At 41.8% G+C, this 7035-nt stretch overlaps 1 protein-coding gene across 2 annotated transcripts in view; it reads left to right on the top strand.

Annotated features, from left to right (window-relative positions):
* The first annotated feature begins 860 nt into the window (after positions 1–860).
* The window catches only part of LOC141172005 (sialic acid-binding Ig-like lectin 13), a 157054-nt gene continuing 150879 nt past the window's right edge, over positions 861–7035 (top strand). For both annotated transcript variants that reach the window (XM_073655769.1, XM_073655768.1), the window contains exon 1: positions 861–1040. The gene's annotated coding sequence lies outside the window, so the exon portion shown is untranslated. The remainder of the gene's footprint in view (positions 1041–7035) is intronic.

Below are 7035 nucleotides of genomic sequence, written 5' to 3'. Positions count from 1 at the left end.
CCCTATGTACAAGAATATAACTACTATAATACTGCCCCTATGTACAAGAATATAACTACAATAATACTGCCCCTATGTACAAGAATATAACTACAATAATACTGCCCCTATGTACAAGAATATAACTACTATAATACTGCCCCTATGAACAAGAATATAACTACTATAATACTGCCCCTATGTACAAGAATATAACTACAATAATACTGCCCCTATGTACAAGAATATAACTACTATAATACTGCCCCTATGTACAAGAATATAACTACTATAATACTGCCCCTATGAACAAGAATATAACTACTATAATACTGCCCCTATGTACAAGAATATAACTACTATAATACTGCCCCTATGTACAAGAATATAACTCCAATAATTCTGCCCGCTATATACAAGAATGTAACTACAATAATACTGCCCCTATGTACAAGAATATAACTACAATAATACTGCCCCTATGTACAAGAATATAACTACTATAATACTGCCCCTATGAACAAGAATATAACTACTATAATACTGCCCCTATGTACAAGAATATAACTACAATAATACTGCCCCTATGTACAAGAATATAACTACTATAATACTGCCCCTATGTACAAGAATATAACTACTATAATACTGCCCCTATGAACAAGAATATAACTACTATAATACTGCCCCTATGTACAAGAATATAACTACTATAATACTGCCCCTATGTACAAGAATATAACTCCAATAATTCTGCCCGCTATATACAAGAATGTAACTTCTATAATACTGATCTGCTGTGTTAGCAGGAGGAAGGGCCAGGAGTGAATATTCTGACATGCAAACTTACATGTTGAGTATCACAATTAGACTTTAAACTTCTGCTTTTATGTGAGCCTATACTGTCAGTTTATAGTGTAATCATAGCAAAAAGAGAACTTTTTACAGTTTTACTGAGAGCGCAAGGAGGAAGCATAACATTAAAGCCCAAAAATATAAGGACCTATATGGATAGTAAGATTCAGGAGAAAAACAGTTAACGAGATCTGGGATATTGGACGGTATGTATTATTTATACTGTGCTCAGCACCTTTTGAATTACTGCACTGACTCATGCTCCATATTACTTAGAATACCCGGGTATTTACTATTTTTTAAGACATGTAATTTTGAGGCATTTCATGTGTCACCTGCTTTAGAAATTGATTTTTAATGTTTTTTTGCTTTCAATTTTTATCTTTTTTTTGTATTTTATCTCAGTAGGACAGCACTGTCTTAAAACTGCTTTGTTCTTCATACTCCCAACTCCTTAAACAACTAATATATTTAGGGGATGTATTGTCTGGCCAGATTTTTTATATCACCGGGCAGCGTTGACATTAGCCTGAAGGAAATCTCCCACTCACGAGCACTTTAAATAGGTTAAAGTCAGCTCCTTTTAACATTAAAGTTGTGCAGCCTATTTAGACAGGTCCAGCCACTGAAACCCCCCATCAATCATCTGTTTGAACATATCATGTATCAAGTAAGTTTACAAAGTGTTTTTCTTTACCAAGTTACCAGTCTCCGCAAAACCCATAATATTCTTTAGAGGGTTTTATTTAATATTATAAGTTGAAATTGAGAATTCATCACTATTATACCTTAAAGTACAGCTGCACTGATACAAGAAGATGTGAGAAGCTTTGATCATTGGGGTCCTGGTTCTGGGAACTCCACCACTTGCTAACATAAATCTCATCTGAGACTGATGACATTACATAAAATTTCTGTTGAGCCCACCTCCAGTCTTGGTGGAAACAAGTGAAGGGTGCGCCAACATCTGGATCACCATGGATCAAACTTTTTTTTTTATACAGTGCATTACTGATCTATTTTCCCCTGTTCATGACTAGGCATATATTTTTTTAATAAATGAGATTTTAAGAGCCTTATATGATGCTAGTCATTACTCTCGGACAAGCCGTGAGGCTGGGAAGTCAAGGGATCCAAGGTCAAAAGCCAAGAGAGTACATCGTAGACAGAGAGGTGAGACAAAGGCGTAGTCGAGAATAGTCCAAGGTCAGAATTCCCAGAAGGTAGCTGATCACTAAGGGGCTAGGCAAAAGGATGAATAAGGCAAATCCAAAGTTGAAAAAACACAAAAGCTAGCCTCTGAGAAAATGCCATAACATGAGAATAATATGATGAAAAATCAAAAAATAGGCATTTTTCGGACTATCTCCAATATTTCAGCGTCATCATTTGGAACCACAGATAAGGAAAAAGACGTATCAGGAACAATAAAAGGAATATATTTCATTACAAAGATAATAAAAACCACACAAACAAATTACTAGATGACAAGGGTGATTGACAGTGAATACCATAATAGGCACACCAGGTGGCACACACGAATCCCACAAACATAGTACCATATATTCTAAGGGTTCCACCTCCAAGAAAAGTGGTTGTAAAGCGGTAAATAAGTTTAATAAAGAATATTAATAAATAAGTCTATAGATGTAACCTATACTACAGTGCACAGTGCAAACAACAATACTATTAACAGTACATATCATGTATACAACCACCCGACTGAGGGGGGATCAAAATATGCATAAAGCTCAAAGACAACTTACATGCATGTGCCAGCTGATGGTGCTCCTGCCCCTACGCGCGTTTCGGCATACGTGCCTTTTTGTGGGGGTGTGAAGTACTTGTCATCTAGTACTTTGTGTGGTTTCTATTATCTTTCTAAAAAAATATATACCTTTTATTGTTCCTGATAAATTCAAGGTTGAGCAGCAAAGATCAAAATACAAGACTAAAAGCACAGAGCAAGCATGCACTTCATGAGAAAAGCTACAATTGACAGCAATCAAATGCAGAGAGCTGGATAAAGAGGCAGATAATTACTCTGAACAGGAGTTCCCCATGTAGTGGGGAAAATAAGTAATTGCTACACTGCTGATTTTGCAAGTTTTGCCACCTACAAAGAATAGAGAGGTCTGTAATTTGTATCGTAGGTATTAGTCATGAGCGAGCACTAAAATGCTAGGGTGATCGTTGCTCGGGTTAAGTAAGTTGTAATCCTCAGGTGCTGGACCTGAGTAACGAGCCCAATGTAAGTCTATGGGAAACTCGAGCATTTTTCCGGCGGCATCCCCCGGAGGTCTGCAGGGGGCCTAAAAATTTCCCTAATCGATGGGAACAGTGCTCAAATTACATGGAAACAGCATGTGGATGACCCCTGGAAGCATCTCTGACACCCAGGTCACTGCTGTGGACAATGTTGTCAGAGTATTAGGGTATGCGCACACGATCCTTTTTGGCAGCGCTTTGAATGCAGCATACTTGTGCTGCGTCCAAAGCGCTGCATACAGTTAAATCCGCATGTGTTCATTGAACACATTGACTGCATTGACTGTGTGCACGCACCCTAACGACACTTTTATGGACTCACAATAAAACATGCAAAAACGATACCAAAATGCATTTTCCTGGAAAAAACTTTAAGGAACATCCTTTCCAGGGTAATGACTTGCATATAAGGCAAAATAAATAACCCCCCCCAAAAAAATTCTCCACACCTTGGGCTATGTTCACATGTAGCATTTTTGATGCATTTTTGCATGTTTGCATTGCTTTCAACGGTGAAAAATACATTCACCGGTAAATGTCATTTTAACATTTTACTACCTTATCTGACCATATGGGGTGTGAGACATGATGAGACACATCCTGTTTCATTTATGAAGGAGCAACTCTGAACATCACAAAACCTATTTTTACAGGGCCAACAGATGGCCCTTACTGTTGTTAAAGGGCTAGCAGTTGGCTCTCACTGTTGTTAGAGGGCTATCAGCCAGCTATGCTTTGTTGCTCCTATTATTAAGGAGCAGGTCTCCTGTACTTTTACTGCATATTCAGTGACTGCAAGGCCTGGGCAAAATTTTGAAAAACTCCAAAACACCTTTGAAGAGACATAGAGAGTCTGATTTAAAAAAAAAAATCCCATTATTATGCAGCAGGTCTCCTATACTGTTATAGCGTATACAGTGACTTCAAGGCCTGGCCAAAATTTGGAAAAACCCAATTCCCCTTTGAAGAGACATAGAGGGCCTGATTTTAAAAAAAAATCCCAGTATTAAGCAGTGGGTCTCCTATACTGTTATAGCGTATGAAGTAACTGCAAGGCCTTCCCAAAATTTGCAAAAACCCCAATAGCCCTCTGAAGAGACATAGAGGGCCTCATTTAAAAAAAAAATATATTATTATTGAGGAGCGGGTCTTCTATAGTGATAATGCCCATGCAGTGACTGCAAGGGCTGCCAAAAATTAGGATGCATTCCAATACCCTTTTAAAGAGACATTGAGGAGGGCCTCAGTAAAAAAAAAAAAATTCCCATTATAAAGAAATGGGTCTCCTATACTGGTAATGCACATGCAGGGCTGCCAAAAAATTGGATGCCCTTCAATACCCCTTTGAAGAGATGTACAAGAGGTCCTCAGTAACAAAATTGTTACCGTTGTTAAGAAATGGGTCTCCTGTACTGGTAATACCCATGCAGTGACTGCAAGGGCTACCAATAAATTAGATGCACTCCAATACCCCTTTGAAAAGACGTACAGGAGGTCCTCATTAAAAAAATTGTTACCATTGTTAATGAATTGGTCTCCCAAGTGAATTGGCTGAAAAACATTTACCCCTGGGGGGGTATACATGAACAGAACATACTGTATAGCATACAGAATGTTAGAGGTAGGCCTCTAAAAAGATTTCCTACGGGCATCATAAACACCCTTACAAAAAAATTATGAGGGCGTTGCATCAAGGTCACCCTGGTAATATGGTGGTGGAGGATGAGGAGAAGGAGAAGGAGGAGGACAAAAGAAAATAGAATTATCAGGGAGCGTATACCCATGTCTGGGTGTGAAGAGGTGCATGGGAATAGAGTCCCCCCCTAAAAAAAAAGCCACTGGATTAGACTTCATGTTCCTCTGCTATCATCCAGTGGTGTTGAGAAGTCTGGTCCAATCCAGCCCTTGTTCATTTTTATGAGTCAGCATGTCAGCATTTTCAGTTGTCAGACGGATGCGCCTATCAGTTATAATGCCCCCTGCGGCACTAAACCCCGCTCTGACAAAACACTAGCAGCAGGGCAGGCCAGGACCTCCAAGGCGTAGAGAGCCACTTCTTGCCATGGGTCCAGCTTGAATACCCAATAATTATAAGACACAGAGGAATCACAGAAGATGTTGGTATGGTTGGCAAGGTAGTCCTTCAGCATCTTCCAAAAATTTTTCATCCTTGTCAGAGTACCCCGCACATCAGGGCCTGGGCTCTGTGAGGTTCTGAGAAAACTGTCCCACACCTTTGACAGTGTTCCCCTCCCTTAGCTGCGTCTTATTTGTATCTCCCTTGCCTGTACTCCTTGGTTGTCCAAGGAACTGTGACATCTGCCACCAACGTTTTCAGATGGGAATTTTTTTAATAATTCCGCAACAAGGTACTTCTGGTACTGCAACATTTTAATAGACCTCCACCTCGGGAAGGATAAATTGAAAGTTCTCCTGTAGCGTGGGTCTAGAAGTGTGACCAACCAGTAATTACTGTCGGCATACAACGTGAGGGTCACAGGAAAGGCAAGGGAACATAAAGTCAGCCATGTGTGCCAGACTGCCACCAGCCAAGTTTTCCCTTTCCTGACCAATAGGATGATTGTCCATGCTCTCCTCCTTATCCTCCTCCTCCTCATTCTCCCTTTCCTCAGGCCATCCACACTCCCTATCTTGGTGGAGTCCTCAAAGTTTTGGAGGACGACACAGATGTTTGACATCCATGCCCACTCATCAGTTCTTATGTGCAAAGGCTGACCTGAATGCCAATGGGCATGTTGAAGCTGGTACTCAACAACTGCCCTCTGCTGCTCACAAATCTTTCCCAACATCTGCAACTTTGCGTTCCAATGTGTGTCGGTTAGCTGGAAGCTGGAAACGCTGCTGAAGCACGGTGAGGACGGCAGAAGCTGTAGGTGACTTTCGAAAATGGACACACACGCAGCGTACTTTGACAAGCAGCTCAGGCTATGGGTAGCTATTGAGAAACCACTGAACCACTAGGTTGAGCACATGCGCCAAGCATAGTACGTGAGTGAGGTTGGACAAGCACTTGTCCACGCTTCCGTAGTTAGGTGGACCTTCCCAGTAACTGTGTTGTTGTAGGCACGGCTAATGTTCTGGTACAGGCATTGTGTAATGAGGGGATGGCACACCGGGAGAAATAGTGGTGACTGGGGACCGAGTACCGAGGGATGGCCACCACCGTCAGGTTATGGAAAGATTCCATCTCCATGAGCCTAGAAGGAAACATTTCAAGTGCAAGCATTTGAGAAATGTATGAGTTTAGTAGTGTGGCTTATTGGACGTTGGCTGCGTATTTGCACTTGCGGTCCAAGGACTGGGGGAGGGATAACTGATCGCTGCACTGGGACAAGGACATGGACAGTGACTGTGATGGTTGCAAGTGTGCAACGACAGGTGCAGGATGGGAGGCATCTTCGTCTGCGCCATGGACAGGGGATTGATGTGCACGCACAATAGAAGAACAGGCAGTGGTGCCATCCGTAGACAATGTTTCTGGACCCTGGTGTTCGGCCCACCTAGTCAGGTGCTTTGCTGTCATGTGCCTCAGCATGCTGGTGGTGGTCAGTCTGGTAGTTTTGCTGGCCCTGCTGATGCTGGCCTGGCAGATGTTGCAAATGGCCTTTTTGGGGTTATATGTACAGTCTTTGAAAAAGAGCCAGACTCTGGAAGACCTAATGGTTGGACTGGCAACTTCCCTCATGTTGGTGTTCCGGGGCACAGTTGCCCATCTTGTGTCTGTGGCCACCCTACTGCTTGTTCCTGCCTGCTATGGTGCTACGCCTCCCCCCTCTGTGTGCTGCTGTCCTCGCTATGCATGTCACCTTGCCAGGTTGGGTCCATGACTTCATCGTCCACTATATCGTCTTCCATGTATGAACCCTGGGCCTCCTACGGACTTGGTGGCAATTGTGTCTCATCATCATCATC

This window comes from Phyllobates terribilis, unplaced genomic scaffold (assembly GCF_046119375.1).
Source record: "Phyllobates terribilis strain yellow unplaced genomic scaffold, ASM4611937v1 Scaffold_12__6_contigs__length_324123572, whole genome shotgun sequence".
Taxonomy (NCBI): domain Eukaryota; kingdom Metazoa; phylum Chordata; class Amphibia; order Anura; family Dendrobatidae; genus Phyllobates; species Phyllobates terribilis.
The sequence above is the reverse complement of the archived record's forward strand: the minus strand, read 5'-3'. Positions and strand labels throughout refer to the sequence as shown.